Below are 19,932 nucleotides of genomic sequence, written 5' to 3' on the forward strand. Positions count from 1 at the left end.
TCATAGGTTCTGGGTGGTCATACCTTTTGGGGGGCTGTTTTCCAACTCATTACAGAGAGTAGGAAGCAAATCTGCTGGGAAATAGTAGGGTTGACAGTCAGCGCCATGTCCACTTGAGATTTGTAGTTAATTAAGTGAGGTTAGACATTACCCTTGTATGATTTTCTCAGCAACACTCAGCTACTTGACGTGGGCTTGGAGTGGGTGAAGAATTGGGTTTAACTAACACTGAGATCTCCCCAGGTGAGTTCCACAGATGGAAAGAAGAGAAGAGAGTTACAGGTCTTTGCAAGGGAGTAATTAGAGGGATGGACCCTGGAATCTAAGCTGGATAAGGAAGACAGTAGGAGTGGAAAGGCATGAGGAGGTGTGGAAAAATGGGAATAAGGTGCATGAACAGAGGACCAGCAGACGAAGTTATCAGACTAGAGGTGTGAGTGTCAGTGAGCAGAAAGTATACTTTGGTCAGAGAACACGATACTTGAAACAGATTTCAGAGGATGGTGCAGTGATTGGTGATGCCAGGGTTTAGGAGAAGGTCATGAGAGGAGGTGGCTGAGGTGGGGTGGAGAAAAGGTAGTAAGAGGTGAGAGGCTGTGATATGATTGGGTGGATGTCGACACAGCCAGCAGTGATGGCAAGAGCAGTGTTAGAGAGAGAGAAATAGGTACTCCAGGCTGAATGTTCAGTGTGAAAGAAATAGCGACCAAGAGGCTGGTGGGTGCAATTATTACCGGGAGGTGGCCTGGTCCTTTGGCATGTGCATCAAATGAACCCAAGCCTGTGAAGAGAGGAAGAGGAAAGCCTATCCGGAAACAGGAATGGAGAGCAAGGAGAACACTGCTCCCATCTTCAGGCTCCAAGAATATGTGAAAGAACCCCTATTTGAGATGTTCCATAATTTAACCATTATTGGACATTTAGTCTTGTTTCTAAAGCTTTCCCTGCAATATATGTGCTGTTATAAAAATCTCCCCCAAACTCTTAGTTATTTACTTTATATGGAAGTTGCCAAAATAGAATTGTTGGCATATAATATTTTTAAAAATTTGATCTTTGGTATTGCCAAATTATTTGCTAGGAAGTTTTAAAACAATCAGTCAGCAGCCTGTCACTATTATTGCTACCTGATATTATTATTATTATTATTATTATTATTATTATTATTATTATTATTATTATTATTAATTATTTTACTTAAAAATGTTACTCCAAGTCCTTAGCTAGGGATAAGATGCAGGGAGGACTTGAACCCTCTGAAAGGGGGTGGAAATGTGTTTATGTGTAGGCATGGATTTATAGAGAAAGGCTCCATAGCTTTCATGAGATGACCAGTGAGGTCTGTGACCCAGAAGGGGTGAGAAACTCTGCTCTGGTCCCAGGCTGTTGGCTGCTTCTCTCACCTGCCCCTCCCGGAGGAGCCAAAGCCTGGGGCAGCCACACAAGGGGAGGGTGTGCTCTGAATCAGACGGGGGATTCTGGACTGGAGCGTGCTTTAAGAATCAAAGAGTCTGGAAACGTATAGATTCTACTCAAAATGCCGTTAAGGGATGGGAAAGGGAGCTTTGATAGCAAGATTAAAGGCAGTGATGAAAAAAAAAATCCTGTTTCATCTTTATAGTCTGGGCTGTAACAGCAAATCAGTAAACATTTACACCAAAACTATACTGCAACCCAAAAGGGAGCAAATTCTTAAAAGTCTCTTCTCCGTTTTAATGGGAGATGTAGAAAACCAGATGACTTCTCCCTGAGCAGCTGGCCTGACCAGGACAAGTGGGCTCTTCCTTTTCCCCCAGGGGACCACATCAGCGGCACATGAAGAGATGCTTCTGGGGTTCCAGCCGGTGCCCAGTTTGATAGAAGGAAGCCCCTCGTAGTGGGTCAACATCTGTTGGTTATCTATGCCTAGCCTGCTTCTAAAAAGATTCTGGAAATAGGTTACAGTAAAGGAGTCCTTAAAAATTGATGTGTACAGGGGAAAGGAGAGATTAATAGAACTTCCTCGGGGGAACAGCAGTGAGATTAAGCTATCGGTGGTCAGCAGGGCATTCAGATCTCTTCCCTTGACTCCACCGCTCCTTCCAAACACTGACTTATCTTTCTCTTCCCTGTCATCACCAAACTCTGAGAAATACCCACTCTCTTCATTCTTCGCCTCCCATTCACTTTTCAACCACATCTCTGGCTTCTGCCCCAACTTCACTTAACCCTTCCAAATTTTCTCCTAATGATGAGATTGTGTGAAAGGTGGCCTGCCCTCCTCCTCCTGGCGTCCTCTCTGGGATCTGTCATCATCACCCACTGTTTACTCTTGGAAACTCCATCTGCTCCCCGGGCATCTCGCCAGCCTTTCTGTTTCCTCTCAGGAGCATTCACTAGTTCACCCTCCTCCTTCTCTGCCCCGGGGTCCTGTTTTGGAAACTCTTTTATTTGGGCACCAAAACTCACCCTGAATGGCCTCATTTACTTGCAGGGATCAGGATCTCCCAAGCCCCATTGAATTCACAGATGTTTAACGTACGTTCGGATTTCCCCAAATCGGTACATTCAAGGGGGAACTCATTACCCTTCCCCTCCCTGATTCCAGTCTTTGCTGCCTCCTGCACTCCCTTCACTCTCCAGCAAACCTCCCAAACCAGAAACCGGGTGTCACCCTCCCCGACTCCTCCCACACTCTAGAGCTAATCATTTACCAAACTCTGTTGCTTCAACCCTAGAAATGCCTTTCAGCCGCAGCCTCGCCTTTGTTTGGATGCTCATCTCTGGCAAGAGCCTCCTGACTGGTCTCCCTGTGCTGGCCACCTTCCACTTCACTAGTGGCTCATATGAATGCCATGACTTAAACATTTCTGTTGAATGTCCATTGCCTGAGCTTAGCATATGGTCCTGCTTTCACGTTCCAGCATCCTTATTTCTGGGGCTCCCCCATCCTCACAGCTGTGAGAGGCTGTTTGGTGTAGTGGTTAAGAGTATGTTCCTGGGCCAGAGTTCCAATCTTGACTCTACCCCTTGCTAGCTGTGTGATCTTAGGCACGTTACTTAATCTCTCTGTGCCTCAGTTCTGTATGCATAAAATTGGATACTACTAATACCTAATAGAGTTATTGTGAAGGTTAAATGATTCAATATGCACGAGGCAGAACAGTAATTGATTAGTGTTTATCTTCAGCATCATCAACAATGTTATTACTGTTTCTGTACCCCAGCTACACTGAGCTTTTCATGGTTTCTTAAAAGCACTTTTTAATAATACCGGGTCTTTGTGCCTCCTGCCCAGTATGCACTTTCTTACTTCTTCATCCCTGGGCAAAGTTAGAAACAAAATTCTCCACGCTTCTCCAACACGTGTTCGTACCTTTGGATGTGCAGCCTTCACCCTGAGGTTTAGTGTGTGTGTTTACGTGTCTGCCTCCCACAGGAGACACCTCACCCTCCAGGTGAGGACCTTGCTTTGTCTCATCATCTAATGTCTTGAATGTAGCAGCTACTAAAAAAGAAACGTTTGTTAAATCTGTGTTAGATGAGTGAGATTCTTGACCCAAACTTCTGATAGAAAGACGGTGCCTTTATTGCATTTACAAAGGTTTGTGCTTTTTTTTTCTTACATACATTTTAGTATCAGAATCCACTCAGGGTGGGGCACAGAAGTCCCAGCTCCTCAAAAATGTTTTTTATGTAGATTAGTCTTGGGTCTGTGACCCATGGCAGTGATCTCCTCCTATGTGTCATAACTCTGTTTCCCCTAAAAGGGACTCTTAATTATAGGAAGGGAGTGGTGTTCACCAGGAAACATGGCGGAGATGCCAACTGGGGGTGGAGAGAATTCAAAACCCATCTGTAAAATGGGAGTAATAAGACCTATTTCTTACGGTTGTAAGGATTAATGAAAAAATCTTGAAATGATGGAATAAATGATAGCTATTGATTTTTATTGCAACATTTGCAAGTGTGAAGGAACAAAATTGCTTGCATTATTTATTTTGAAACAAGAATGAGTACAAGCTGCATATATATCTCCATACATTTCTTTTTCAAAGAAACACTCCTGTCTCCCGGGAATTATTACAACTTTTACATGTTCACATTAATTCCAGGGCCTTTATAATCATAAAATCCATTTATAGCCTTTAGTTGCCAAGCAACAAAGGACAAAGTACTGAGTATTTCCTTCTATTGCAAAAGGTTCAGCTTTTCCACGTTGGTCTTGAAATCAACGTTTTTCGGAAAATAAAGAACAGTGAAACTGAATACCATACTTCCAATGGCTAGTGGGCATTTCTGGTTTGGGGACAGAATCAAAGCTGGAAGGAATACGTTGTGATCATGGTCTCTTCTTGAATAGTCTAAAGCATTTGTGCTAATCTTATAGGAAATCTATTAGAAGTTCCGAAGCTGGGACGTTGCAAATTCAGCTTAAGGAGAGAACTTGTGTCATTTTACCTCTGTTCTGTGATGCTCTGCTTGTAAGAGAACTGCCCTCTGATCTGCCAGTTGTCTTTGGGAAAGGCTGGGGTGGTATAAAATACGTATGAAAAATGTTCTCTTATCTGATGGCAAATATTGAAGATGAATGAACTGAATACTAAAATAGATGACCTTGGTAACCACTGACCTCCAACAGGTTATTTGACCACGCATGGGCAGGGTTTGGGATGCTAGCCTTGAGGCTCTTAACTAAACTAAATTCTCCACTTCTCTGAACAGTATCAAAGCTTTTAATTACTTCTGCTGTTTTTGTCTGTGGATAATCCAAGAAGAATTGAAAGAATATATTATTATTTAAGATTGTACAACAAAATGAGCAAGCAGTTAATGTTACAGTCTGTATTTTTAAAAGCTTATAAAAGCACATATGGAAACAGTTTTTTTTAATTTGCATGACTATTTTTCTATTCATGCATATTAAAACAGTACAAAAGCAGATATCTCGATTGGAATTTTACCCCTCCTTTCCCATCTGCCTTCTCCGTGTGCGGTAGAATTCTACAGATGCAAAATGTAGAGACAATGGTCCTCTTTTTTCTTTCTTTGTGGGTTAGGGAAGCTTGTTGCTTTGGAACAAATCTATCAAGTCACATATGATGTTTTCTATGCAGCAAGAGGCAGAAATGATACGCACAAACTATTTCTTATAAATTCTACAGGGTAACGACTACTCAAGGGTCTTCTGCTGAGAGTAAATGTCCTTGGGACGATTTTTGTGTGTGAATATAAAAGAGTAGGAACTGGCTGTTAGCATGACTAGGCTAATTCCGGTTGATCAGAAGATGGACCCTTTAAAATCTGTCATCCACGCATCTCAAGAAGTGTTGTGCCTTAAGAAGCCTTTGGAGAACTACCATTTCTTTATTTTTATCTGCATAGGGATAAAACAAAGACACAGATCTCTCCCCTCCCCTGGGAGAAGCAGCCTTCGGTATGGAGATCTGAGCTGATCTTTCACAGCAGTGAGGACGTCAGAGCTGGCTGCTTATGAAAATATTGGAAACAAAAACCAAAAATCCATACACAGCCACCAATTTTTACAGGTCCTTATTTTGCCAGTTCTTTCCAAACCCATCTTTGAAGTTTCCATCTCACTCTCCCGTTAGTATTATGCTTGTTCATAGAGTTTAATATGTTACAAACTCTTCTGCTTCCATCAACTCATGCAGCCCTGACAGGATGGCATTTTATGATGAGAGAAATGAATCCTGAAAGAAGTTGACAAATGTGTCTAAAATCACGGGGCTGGTGGCAAAACTTTTGTCTTCTCCTTCTAAGCCCAACATTCTTTCCATCCACTTACCTCTTTGCCTTCCCAGAGGAAAAAGTGGGTAAAGACATGTCTTGACTCGTTGGCTTCCATACTGTAGGGCTAGATGCCAAAAAAATACTTCAGGAAACATGGTAGATCTTTGGGAAAAACCTCCTCCCTTTCATCTTCCTGTCCCTCGCTTAACTCTGGTCATGATGTCATCTCCCGCAGACTGGCTGCTGGCTACCCAGACCCTCTCCAGACAGAACACAGCCAGCAAGGTCCTATCTTTTAAGGCTTCCTCTAACTTCCTGCTTTGATGAAACTGATCTTCCTTGAGTTTAGCGATTGGTTTACTGACTAGTTCGCTCCAACCCAACATTCTTTCCTTATTTTGCGTGATTTTGCAGAAAGCAAGGTTGCTCAGGAACAGGTTTGTTACTTTATAGTAGAAGACACTTGTGTTATAGCATTGCTGAAACCATTTGCTCTTCTCAAAAATGGGAATAATGCTAGTACCTATCTGATAGGATAAAATTGTTGTTCAGATTAAACGAGAAAGTAAATGTAGAATTCTTAGCGCAGTATCGGCACATAAAGTGTGTTCAATGAATTTATCACGTCTTCCTCCTCCTCTCTTTCTCCTCTTCCTCCTCCTCCTCCACTGACCATCTCTCAGGTGGCTTGATTTGTGACTCTTTCCCACTCTGTTGGATCTCCTCCAGACACCCTACTATTTTTCGACATCCCTCTTTGGGGCCCAAGTCATCAAGACTGGACCTGTGCCTAGAGGAACAGGGACCTCGCCGCCCCAGTTCTGTCCTCAATGGTTTTATTATTATAACCCTACATTAGTTTCCTTGTCTTCCCAGTACTTCCTTATGATGATGCAACTGAAAGAGGGATGTCTTTGTCACCTATTTACTCATAAGCCAGGCTTCCTCATCTCATATTTACATAATTTGAAAAAGCCAATGCAAAACTGAATGCTTGACCTATTCAATTTCATCTTGTCGGAGTCAGCCATCCGTCCGGCCACCGAGATGTGACTGACTCTCTCATGCCATGTTGTGCCTGGGTCACCTCCCTCAGGCCCTCTATTCAGGGCGGGTTTGCTGTCTTTATACTTACCCAAGTCACAAGCACCCTCATTGAGAAGGATGAGAGTAGAGTCACTATATACTGATTTTAGGATTTTTCTCCAGGTTAGCATTTTGGGGTAGAGCTGTTCTTCCAGATATAAAACCAATCACCCAATTCTAATGTAATTTCCTCTACCTTCTCCATCTTAGCTACAAGTAGAGCCATCCTTGACTGTCCCCCGCAACTGCTGGGATTGGAAGCCCCTCCCACATGTCTCCTTGGACCTGCCCTATTAGTCCTGCCTTTTTACTGTCTGTGCCCCCTCCCCTGGCTTGAGGGTAAGATTGACTGTTGCTCACTCTTGTATCCCCAACGCCGAGCACACACTCTTCATTGAGCATTTATTATTGGATGCGTGGATTAACAATTTTGTTAAGTGTCTAACTGAAATCAAAATATACATTTTCCACGCACAGTCTCTTAATCTGCTGGTCAGGCAGCTGAGTGGGAAAGGAAATGAGGTCCATCCACAGGGCTAGTTCTTGGCGGGCACACGCAGGCTCCTGGATGTCTTCTGCTGTTCTCAGAGGCCAGCGGCCAAGTTGTCAGCCATCCTTTCTAGAATTTTGCATCTGTGACAGTTATAGAAAAGCCATGTGGGTGTTGCCATCCTGTTACACAATGTGCTTGAACTATTTATTTACTCGAGTTGAATCAGGGTTAATTTTCACTCTATCTTTTGGTTATCGGGCACATAAATTTCAGGTGATTCATATCACGTTAAAGTCTAGAGACAGTCTTTTAATGTGGTCACTGATTCCAATGATGGGTCCTGTAAATTGTGCTTGAAAGAACTGATGAGCTTTCCCTGGACCAATGTAGGACTACCTGTACAGAGTAGCCTGGGGAGTCTCCCGGGATTCCAGGTCACTAGGGAGGTGCTTCCTGGGGCAGTGCCCTCTGCTCACCCCCCTCTGCGAGAGTGCACACACAGGACTGACGTGACACGACCTGGAGCAAATGAACCCCTCCGGCTCCTTCCGAGCTCCTCACCCAACTCTCTCATATTTCCTCTCTCAAGGCGCCGATACCACCCCCCACCTAGCCACCAACACAGAGATGGGCAAATCCAATCAGTAACCAAGTCCAGCGGGAGTCTGCTCTCAAATACGACTCACATTCCAGGGGTGTGCCGGTACATGTTCAACAACCAAATCTTTGGGGAAAAAATTCTCAATTTACAGTGTTGCCAGTTTCCATGGTGTACCTCCTCCAGTATGGCCGATCTCAAGTTACTAACATGAAGACACTGTGGAGTCGGGAGGAGAGTTGCACAAGCTGCCACGAGCCGGCACCAGCACCCTGCTGCTCAAGCTTTCACTTTCCCGACCGCACCTCCAGGGCGCCAGATCAGGGCTGCACGGCATTCAAGGCCCCGCGGTCTGCTGACAGTTCCAGCCTCATGGACCCTGTTCCCGGAAGCTTTGCCTGGCACCCTTCTGCTGCTGTGAAGTCACTGAGGTGACCCATAGTGCCCTGCACACTCAGTGTCACACGGAGCTGCTATGGTATAGTTTTATGTCAGTCTTTCGCACTGGTTTATGAACTTCTTGGGCACAGAAACTGATGGTTAGGACAAAGGGTAGAATTTATCGAGCTGGGAACTATGCAAAGCACCTTATGTGCATTATCTCATTTAATCCTCACAACTCTTTGTGGTACATGCTCTTACTGTCTTCATTCTATAGATAAGGAAACCGAAGCACAGAGAGGCTAGGTAATTTGCTCGAGGTTGCACAGCTGGGATATGTCTCAGGCAGATTTGACCTCAGGCCCGATTGTAGAACCAGGACCCTTAACTACGAAGTCTCCTTTGTCTGTGTCTCTAGCACTTGGCACAGTGCCTGGTCCACAGCAGGTGCTCTGTGACTGTGTGCTGGGTGAATTAGTGAGGGAAGGCACGTGTCCTCGTGTCCTTGAGCAGTCTCTTTGCTCTAGTCTCGCCCAGCTTCACTTCCAACAGCAGGCAGAATGACGTTTCAAAAGTATAAACCTGGTCATGTCACCCCTCTGATGAAAAATTTTCAATGTCTTTGTAACCTTCCAGACAAAGTACCTCACCCATGACCTGGTTTCTGCCGGTTTCTCTAGATACACCTTCCACCGTTCATAATCACATTTACACATTTTAATGCTATTACTCATGCAGGAAATGCAGTATTTATTGAGCGACTACCCCATTCTAGGCCTTGTTCTGATTGTGTAGGATCTGTACAAAAAGAAGCAGTTTCTACCCCCAGAGGGGCTGAGACTTGAGTAGAGAAACAGACACACCACGTGTCATTGCCACCGTGGCTGAAATAAAGCGCACACAGCCCGCGGTGGGGGTCCAGGAAGGGCGCCGCTCTGTCTCTGCTGTGTTCCTCACCTGCGTCCCAGCTCTGGCCGGACCACCTGCGCATTTCCCGGGGAGTCCTGCTCCTGATTCATTTGCACCTACTCCTTTCTGTTCCCAGAATGTTTTTTTTTTAATCACCTTCTACTTATCCTCAAAAATTCCTTTCCTTGTGGGGGGAGAGTATAGCTCAGGGTGTACGCTTAGCATGCACGAGGTCCTGGGTTCAATCCCCAGTACCTCCATTAAAAAATAATTAAAATAAAAGTAAATAAACCTAATACCACCCCCCACCAATTCCTCTTCAGTGTCACCTGCAGGAAGTCCCTGGCCTCCCACAGCAGCCAGGCTGGCTTCCAGCCTAGCACTGACCACCCTGTGCCCCTTTGGCTGAACTTCCCGTCCCCTCGCTAGACTGTGCGTGCATCCCTAACTCTATTCCTGGGCACATGGTGGACGCTCAGTAAATGTCAAATAAATGAGTGAAATGTTATTAGTCCCTTAATGGGTGGAAATGTCTCTGGGAAAACGTCATCTTTACTCACCAACTGAGCTGGCCGTGATTCTTAGCACCAATGTTAGATTTTAAATCCAATTTTTAAAAAAAATATTTTTATTGAAGTATAGTCAGTTTACAATGCTCTATCAATTTCTGGTGTACAGAATAATGCTTCAGTCATACATGAACATACATATATTTGTTTTCATATTCTTTTTCATCATAAGTTACTACAAGATATTGAATATAGTTCCCTGTGCTATACAATATAAACTTGTTTTTTGTCTATTTTATGTATATTAGTTAGTATCTGCAAATCTCAAACTCCAAATTTATCTCTTCCTACTCCCTTCTCCACTGGTAACCATAAATTTGTTTTCTATGTCTGTGAGTGTCTTTGTTTTGTAAATAAGTTTGTTTGTCTTTTTTTTTTTTTTTTTAGATTCCACATATAAGTGATATCATGTGGTATTTTTCATTCTCTTTCTGGCTTACTTCACTTAGAATGATGATCTCCAGGTTCACCCATGTTGCTGCAAATGGCATTATTTTATTCTTTTTAATGGCTGAATAATATTCCATTGTGTATATATACCACAACTTCCTTATCCAGTCATCTGTCGATGGACATTTAGGTTCTTTCCATGTCTAGGCTGTTGTAAACAGTGCTGCTATGAACATTGAGGTGCATGTATCTTTAAAATCCAGTTTTATTTTCAGTGTATTTTCAAGACCAAAGTATCCTTAGCAACTGAGCGTGTCTGATTTCTCCTCCTCTCCTCCATGGTCTCTTCTTCTTCCCACCTTCCTCCTTCCTTCTTTTTTGGAATATCCATGAACACTTCTGCTCCAGTTCCTCACAGACACCAGTACAACAGAGGGAAACTCTCTTATTTTTAACTCCAAAGGGCAATCATGGCGAGGGAGGGGGACACGCACTGTTGCTTTTTAGAATCTTTTAAAAAACCCATCTTGAACCTAAGAGTTGATATATTGGTGGGAGAAGCTGGGACATTCAGGATGTTTTTGTGATTCTTTTTTTTTTCTTATTCCCCTTTTTGTATATATAATATTAAGCAGACAGTGAAGCGTTACTCTAACAATTTAATCAGGAAGGAAACAGAAAGACCCACATTTCTGGATGGAGACGTCTTTGCCCCCCTGTGTGGAAGAGGGGCTCAAAGACTGTTATCAAAAGTTTGTCTCTTAGTAATTGCACCTGACTTTAGGATCCAATTTTTTTTTTAACCAAATTGTGCCTTTCCCTCTGGAATCATAAGTGAACACAATAATGGTACCTGTTTACACGGTGAAGTGGATATCATTACAGAAACACACCGGAGGCTTTCTCACCTGTTAAGCTAATAATGAATGCCTTGTGAATGGATGGTCCATGGAGAAACCCCTGCAGTTTTACCTGCTGCGGCTGTCTGTCTGTTGGAGAATGAATTTTGGATGGTTCTTCCCCTACCTCCCCCCACCGAAACCCCCTAGAGTTGTTGTAACAGACAAATTGTGTCATCCTGCCAGTTGTCTGAATACTGCGGGCAGCATGGCTATAGGACACAGTGTGAAAGAGTAGATGAAGGAGGAACAGGGCATCTGGGTTGGGAGAAGTGACGTGGGAAGGAGTCCACCGGGTGGAAATAAGAAGGGTCTTTATATAACAAAGCAGGTGGGTGGGAAGCGGGAAAGGATGTCCTTGTCCTTCACCCCCTATTTATACCTTTGGAGAAACCCCTGCTTCCCCAAAAGCATGTGTATGTCTATTAGTGGGTCTTGTGGAGGCAACTTAGATTTACCTGTGGTGTTCCCAGCGGCTTGAGCCTCATAATCATGTGCTTTTTTCTTGTGCCCAACGCCAAGGGCAGCAGGACAGGTGAACATCCTGAAGCTGTCACTGTGCCTGGAAGAAGAGGCAGAGAACTAGGGTGCTCACTTTCCGAGAGAAATGGAGGGGCTGGTTTTCTGGCACTGTCTGGAGTCCTGGGCAGCTTCTGCTTTTGTGAGCAGGACAGCGACAGCCCTTCCTGGCCCAAGAGAGAAATGCAGAAAGCGGGGACACCAAGGTTTGAAACTCAGCCTGCCTGGAAGGGGTGGGATGCCCAAGGACACACTCTTCGCAGGGTGGGGTTTATAAACCAGTGTTGAAGACATTTAGAGCAAAATGATTATTTTTAAAAGCATTTTGATTTATTTTAAGAGCCATCTGAGAGTTGCCCTGTGTGTGTAAAGCCTCCTGAAAACAATTTTATCTGACGCTGCGGATTTATCTTGTTGAGTAATTTCCTCTGGGTCTGGAAAGCACAGCTGCGAATTCGGAGTCCTAGAGAAAGCCGGCTACTGCGGGGGGCTCAGCTCCCCTTGTTCGCTAAGGGGTTTGGACAAGCCACTGGGGCGGGATCTGGGGGCTGTGGACTGTCTCTTATTTCTACCTGGGGGTGGGGGTGGGGGAGGTGGATGATGTAAAGCAAGAGGCACATCGATTAGGTATTAGAATCTACCGACCACCTCTTACTTCTGCCTGGGGAGTTGTGTGTGTGTGTGGCAGGGAGGATGCTGTATGAAGCTCCAGATGGGACACCAGCAGGGGTTTCACTGGGAAACTAGACAGAGCTTTTCCTCCACCTGTTTCTCTTAGCAATTGGCTTGACCAAAGCACAGTGAAGCTGTAGAGGCAAGTGTCTTTTCTGCAGGTGTCTGGCATTGTTGGGGACGAGGGAGACACAGGATGGGGGTGGTAATGATGGGGATGGGATGGGAGCGCACTCAGGAACCAGGGCAGGCCTGGCTGGTTTCCCAGTGTGTCCCTTACTAGCTCGGTGACCCTGCGCAAGCTAGTTAACCTGTGTCTTCACATCTCTGTACCCCGGGGACAACACTAATGTGCATCCCTTAGGGCTGTTATGAGTGCTTCTCCATTTGCTCGGCCCAGAGTAAGAACTGCAAACTACCTCTGAATGTCCCCAGACCACCGCAATAGTGTTCGAATTGACCTCTATTCTTGTCTTCCTGTCTCCTTATAGTTTTTTCCCACAAAGCAACCAGAGTGACCTTTCAAAAGTGTAAAGCATGTTATTTCACTTTTCAAAGGCTTATGGCTCTGACCAGCTCTCCTACGCTCTTCCGTGTGCCCCTGGGCTCTGGCCCCACGGGATTTGTTCCTCAACGACGTGAGCACAGACCAGCCCCAGGCTCTTGCCTGGCGTGCTCTGCCCTTGACCTCTACATGGCTGGCTCCTTCCCGAGAAAGGCCTCCACGTTGAAAGGAGCTGTTTCCCCGCAGTCGGTCGTGCCACTCTGTTCCACCTTCATCGCCACCGAAAAGATCCTGTTTATTTATTATTTCTCATATGTCATGCATCTCCTTCCCCACTGTTGCTACCTTTCCCTCCATGAGAATTCAAGCCTTCTGAGGGGCTCTTGTTCGTTTTTTTTCATGATGGTGTCCTCAGAACCTTGTATGATGCTTAGCACATAGTAGGTGCTTAGTAAATATTGGCTGAATCAGTACAAGAATGAACGAGTCTCATCCTGTTTATCTCCATCCTAGTCTTTCTTCAAAGTCTAGCTCAAGATGGAACTCCACTGTGGGGTCATTTCTGACCATCTCAACCTCTAGGAATCTCTTTCATTCATTTCCCTCTTAGGTCATGCCCCTGAATGGAGGTGGTGATCTCTCTTCTCTTCCGTTTCCCTTCTCTTTCTTCCTCCCTCTCTCCCACCTGTTTATGGCACCCTTCAGTGTTTCCCATTTGGAGGTACTCAAGATTTTTTAAACGTTATTTTAAGGCCTTTGGATGAGATAGTAAGCCCGAAGCTAAAGATAAAAATGGTCCTCCTATACCTCCTATAACTAGTGCAGTGATGTGGTGTGAAGGTACCTTGTCCCTGGGAAGAATCCAAGGCACTGGATCACATGAAGGATATGGATGTGGGGGACAGACAGTTGAAGTGTAGTCTTTAAATTATGCCTAGGAAACCTCCCCATAAAGTTCATTAAAGAGAGCATTAAGTTATCTACCATCTACTTCATATTTCATCAAGATGAAAGAAAAAAAAGTTTTTGTTGGCAAAAGCCAAAAAAATACCAGTTGTTTCAGAATCTGCAGATGCAAATATTATAATCCTCTAGAAAAGCAAAGCATCTGCCACATCAAAGTGCACCATGTTCAGTGGAGATGGGGATTTGCCTTGGATAACATCCCCACCACGCAGTGCCCTTCAAACCCTTCTCATGATGGGTTTGGGTGCCTTTGTTTATCCACAGCATCTCAGAGAACAGTTGAGCACAGAAAAACTGGATCCCCTCTGCACGGAGCACAAATAAACTGCTTGCCTTGGTTTAACCCTTGGAGTTGGCTTCCAGATTGTGACTACTGAAGCCGGTTGTGATCAGGACCAACAATGCTGGAGTCACTGGGGAAGGAGGTTCTCATGCCACTCAAACTGCCTTGGTGAGACAGACGTTTACTCCTAGGGCTGGGCTCTGAAGGAAGCTGGCTTCAGATTTCAAGCCCCCTTTGTTGCTGGGGTGCTAATAGATTCTCCCAGGAATTTCAGAGAAAATAAAGGAAGGTATACAGAATAGAGAACATGCCTCCTTTAGGTCACCTCTTTGTTCAAGGATCCTCAGTCCAGTCCTTGCTAATGAAGACATTCATTTGTTCATTATGTCTTTTCTGTTTTTTGTTGTTCCATTTTTCAGTTTTATTAGATAGAGTTGTTAAAATTTGACTGCACATATATAATATATTGCATGTAAATACATATATACGATATATTGCACATTTTTTTAAAGTATATGTACTGTTCACTGTTTCCAAGAACAGCTTAGAGCTTTAGCCCTCTGAACTTACATAGTCACCAAAGGAACAAAGCAACCACAAAACAAGAATCAACAGAATGCAGCAATCCAATCATAAAAGACAGTCAAAGTGCTTACACATATTCAAGAAATCAGTCATCTAAGTCACAAACAATAACTAGTTCATTTGTGTTCTGTTTTTTTAAGATTCCACATATAAGTGATATCATATGGCATTTTTCTTTATCTGTCTGGCCCACTTCACTTGGAATGACAATCTCCAGGTCCATGCATGTTTCTGCAAATAGCATTATTTTATTCTTCTTTATGGCTGAGTAGTATTCCATTGCCAGTATGTCTGTTTTGAATATCAGCTGTGAGTCAGGAAAAGGGCTAGGTGATGAGGTTACAGCAATGAATAAGACAACTTTGATTTTTCCCTCATGAACTTTTTCTAAAGAAGAATATAGGTAACTAACATAACATTGTAAATCAACTATACTTCAATATAAACAAACAAACAAACAAATAATAAATGAAACAAACAAGAGCTGCCCAAGAAAAGAGATTTTGACTTGAGAATCATTAATCCAAAAATTTAGAGTTTGTACTTGCTTTCAACCTTGTTTTTTACATAGCCTAAAAAATTTCGATTTTATGAGGCCAAATTTAGAGACTTCTTCTGCATGTTTTTTGGTATCCGTGTCATGGTTAGACGTCTCAGCCTTCCAAAATATACAAACATACGTCCCTGTTTTCTTCTAGTAATATTGTGGTAATTTAAAATCTTCAAATATCTAGGAATTCATTTTCATGTAGAAGTGAGAGTTTAGTTTATAACCTATCTTGTTTTCACTGACATGAAATTGATGCATTTACCATAAACTAAATCCCTGTAATTTATATTGGGTTCATTTCTGGACTCTATTCTGTTCTAAAGACTGTTCTGTCTGTCGCTTCATTGAGAAATTTATGTTACTTTTGTATATATGGTTGCTAAATACCCTTTATTTATTTTTATGTTTTTTATTTTCGTGGGCATTTTTACATTATTATTCTTTGAGATACACTTTAGAATCATTTTGCTGTTTAAAAATTTTTTATTCTGGATGTTTTAAATTTATAGATTAATTTAAGGGTGTTGACACTGTTACTATATAATAGCTGGTAACAAAAATACTTATTTCTAACATTCATGGGTTTTGTTCTAATTTTTTTAACCATAGACCATGACACTGTTATTTAATGTAAGTTTTCTATCACATATATGTATTTGAGAGCGATATATGTCTATATGTATGTGGATGAATATATGTAATTTTAAGCATGTATTTCTTGGAATCAGCATTGAAGGTTAAGTGCCTTTTTGGCATCAGTTGAGGTCAAATACTATTTTACTTTTGATAGATGAATTCTAGTACTGAATCATCCTTTTATTTCTTGATGAATTTTTCTCTTTTAACAGAAATGTTAATTTCTATTTGATAACATTTTATTTAGGATTTTGGCATAATATTCACAAATGACATTAGTCTATAGTTTTTCTTTATACATCTCATCTCTGCTGGCTTTTGGCACCAGTTTTATGCCGGCTTCATAAACAGAATCTGGATGCTTTCCCTCTTTCTCTATGTTCCAGAACTGTGAAAATGACAGAGGAATTATCATGTTGTTAAAGCTTTAGAAGCATAACCCATGATGCCATTGGGACCTTTATCTTTTATGCAAGAATAAGGTGATGGTTATGAGTGGAAAATTTCTCTATTCACTCCAGGGCTATTGGTCAGTTTAGACTTTCTCTTTACTTTTGAATCTGTTGTAGTATTTTGATTTCTTACTTGTTTTAGAAAATGATTTTATTCAGAAAGGTGCAAAGTTGTACAAAATCTTTTTCCAAAGTGTATATAATTAGGATTTTTTAAAAATGATAAATCACTCTAAATCCTACCCTTTAACTAGTGTCAATAATGGTGGAATATTATTTCTTCATCTCTGTGAATATCTACAGATGGAAGAATGGATAATTAGATAGATGATAGAAATAATTTTGTAATAAATAGATCTTATCTCAATGCACGATTTAATATAATACTCACTTGGTTGAATTTAATAGGTTAAGAAGAAGTTTAAGGGAAGCTGAGGGGATTGTAGAATTTAAATAATTGTTTCTTTACTCTTAGAGATACCAGTTCTAAAGGATTCTTCCAAGATTAAGAAAGGGGATTTAAAAGTCACTACAAAGTTGAGCTAGTTATCTTTTTACTAAGTGGTTCAGGTTTAGGGTAGTGAAGATGGACTCAGAGATTTGAATAATAAGGTGATTGATATCCCATCTCTTCCCATTTTCCTCTCTCCACCTTCCAATTGTTGTTGCTGACATTTCTTCTTTTTTTTGGGTTTATTACTTTTACATTTTGATCTGCGGCTGTAATGGCCTCAGATATTCCGTTTAAATCCTGTATGTATCTGAATTCACTGTTCATCGCTGTTTCCCCCTTTAATTTCTATATTCCTGAGTTTTTCTTTTGAATCATTTTTTGTTTGGCTGAATTTCACTGTCAAGGAGTTCTTTCTTTCTTTTTTTTTTTTTTTTTTTTTAGTTTATTTAAAAAAATTTTTGGTAGGGGAGGTAATTAGGTTATTTATTTATTTTGATGGAAGTATTGGGGATTGAATCCAGAATCTCGTGCAGGCTAAGCATGTGCTCTGCCACTGAGCTAAACCCTCCCCCCATAACATTTTTGTTTGTTTGTTTAGTTTCAAGGAGTTATTTTCAAGAGTGAGTCATGGGAGCTTTATACTTGGAACTTTTAAATTTTGGAATTGCCTGTCTGTTGTGTTTATATTTGAAAACAAATTGAGTAGGTATACAATTGTGCAACCCACTTTCTCTTGAAACGTTGAATTTATTAAATGGCTGTATAGTATTTCATTGAATCCATGTCAATTAATAGTCATATATTCTCAATCTTCTGTTATTATAGTAAGTGTATTATTGTAAGTGTATTAAGTAGAATTTCTGAATCAAAATGTATATACATACTAAGTTTTTTGGAAACATATGCTAAATTTTTCAGAGAGATTATTTAATATATACTTCTATCAGCAGTCCATAAGAGAGTCATCTTATTTTCATAATCATTAACAGTGGATTTTATTAATTCCTTGAATATATGCCAATTTGGTAGGCAAAGAGATATTTTTCTCATATTTTAAATTCTGTTTCTTAGTAAAGTTTAACGTATTTGTGCATTTACTAGCCAATTTGAGCTCTTATTTCATGAACTTCCTTTTAAAGTCTTACTGTCTTCTTTTGGGATGTAGCTATTACCTTACTGATTTGAAAGAAAATTTTGGATGTTATGGATATTTACTTTTTCGTGTATATTAAAAATATTCCTCAGTTTGTCTTTTTAACTTTTTTCATGGGATTAAAATGCTTATGATCATCAATGGATGCTAAAACTATTTAGGTGAAATTTAATGAGGAAAAAATATTTGCATAATCTCGAAGTATCTTGCTGCAAGTCACAAAAAGAATAGTAGTAACTTTATAGTGAAGAAAGCTGGCACATGGTACCTTAACCCGGGGATGAACATTAACTTCAGTAATAATGAGATGTTACGATCCTCTTGATATAAGGCACTAAGAAGGACACAATATCATTTGTGTAATATTCTTGCCAAGCATACAAAACTTGACTTTAGTCTTGAGAAAATATTAGACACACTAAAATTGAGGGATATTCTATAAAACAATTAGCCTATACCCTTCAGAAAAATCTAAAGAGACATAACAACTCAATGCATTCTGTTACACTGGATTAAATTCTAAACCAGAAAAAAAAAAAAGGCTATAAATGACATTATTGGGACAATTGGCAAAATTTGAATATGGAATGTAGATTGTATAATAAAACTATGTCAATGTTAAGTTTCCTGACATTGGGATAATTGAATTGTGGTTGTGAAGAAAATATTTTTGTACCTAGGAATATATACTGAAGTATTTAGGGATAAAGGCAACTTGTTCTCAAATGGTTCAGAATGGTTTGTATAAGTGGGTGTGTATACATGTGTTTGAGTGTGTGTGTGTGTCTGTGGAGGAGCGAGAGAAAATAATAAGGCAAATATAGCACCATGTTAATAATTAATGAATATGAGTGAAGGGTGTGTGTGAGTTCCTTTGTATTCTTCTAGCATCTCTTTAGGTTAGAAATTATTTCAAAATAAAATGTTAAAAATTCTTTCCCTTCCAAAAAATGTGTAAAGTGAAATTTTATCACATTTTTTTCTCTTCATAATTTTTGGTTTTCATGCCATGCTTGGAAAAAACCCTCTTTTCAAGATCACAAGAGTAGTCACCGATGTTTTCTTTCTATGATTTCATTTATTTATGTTGAAATCTCTGCTCTCTCTGCGATTTTAGTGTGGAAGCAGGGAAATGACCCAGATTTTCTTCTCCCAAATGTATAACTAATTTTCCCCACAACATTCATTAGTGAATAATTAATCTTTCCTCACTAGTGTCAAAAGATAGGCTTAGTGTGTGTGTGTGTGTGTGTGTGTGTGTGTGTGTGTGTGTGTGTGTGTGTGTATACACATACATTTATATTTATATTTATAGCAATACATAATATATATAATTCTTGATATATCCTGGATTCATTTGTGTTCCTTTGATGTGTTCATTTGTGTGTTTCTCAGTACTTATTTACCCCCTTCTCCAAAATTTTCCTGGTTATTTTTATGTATTTATCCTTCCAGAAGAAATTCAAAACACTTTACTTGAGGATTGTTTGATTTCAGGTAACACGCAAACCAATTCAAAAGGGTTTATTGGGTATAAACAAGACTTGGTCATGTAATTGGAGTAAAAGAACAACCAGCCTCAGTAAGGGTAAAAAAGCAAGAAGGACCTGGGTGAACACCTGGCAGAAATATTTAGACTTCCACTCTCATCCTCTGCCTTAGCCATGACATGACTTAATCTCAACCACCAGCTTTAAAGTCTAATATTTCAAAACTCTTGGGAGAAATAATTGCATTGGTTGCTGGCCAACCAATGGATTTGTTCTCCCTGATTCAAGTGCCTGCAAAGGTTGCTGGAGACTAATTTTACACGGGGAAATTACTCAGAAAATGATGATGTGGGGTTTGGCAGACATCCTAAATAACATCTATTGAATCTTTCAGTTTAAGAACAATGAAGGTCTTTCCATTTCTGAAAAATCTCTTTTCTTGACCTTTCCTAGAGTTTTTCAGCTTTTTACAAAAATATATTGTCCCTAAACATATGTTTAGCTACCTTATACTTCTTGTTATTTTTGAATGGAATCTTCTTTTTTTCCATTATATTTATCTGAATAGTTGACTGGTTATTTTTGTATATAGGAAAATAATTAGTTTTT

The 19,932-nt window shown here is 40.8% G+C and overlaps 1 protein-coding gene across 1 annotated transcript in view; it reads left to right on the plus strand.

Annotated features, from left to right (window-relative positions):
* Positions 1 to 19,932, plus strand: part of MYRFL (myelin regulatory factor like) — a 109,043-nt gene that overhangs the window by 10,651 nt on the left and 78,460 nt on the right. The gene's annotated exons all lie outside the window — the stretch shown is intronic.

The sequence above is a fragment of the Camelus dromedarius genome, chromosome 11 (genome assembly GCF_036321535.1).
Source record: "Camelus dromedarius isolate mCamDro1 chromosome 11, mCamDro1.pat, whole genome shotgun sequence".
NCBI lineage: Eukaryota > Metazoa > Chordata > Mammalia > Artiodactyla > Camelidae > Camelus > Camelus dromedarius.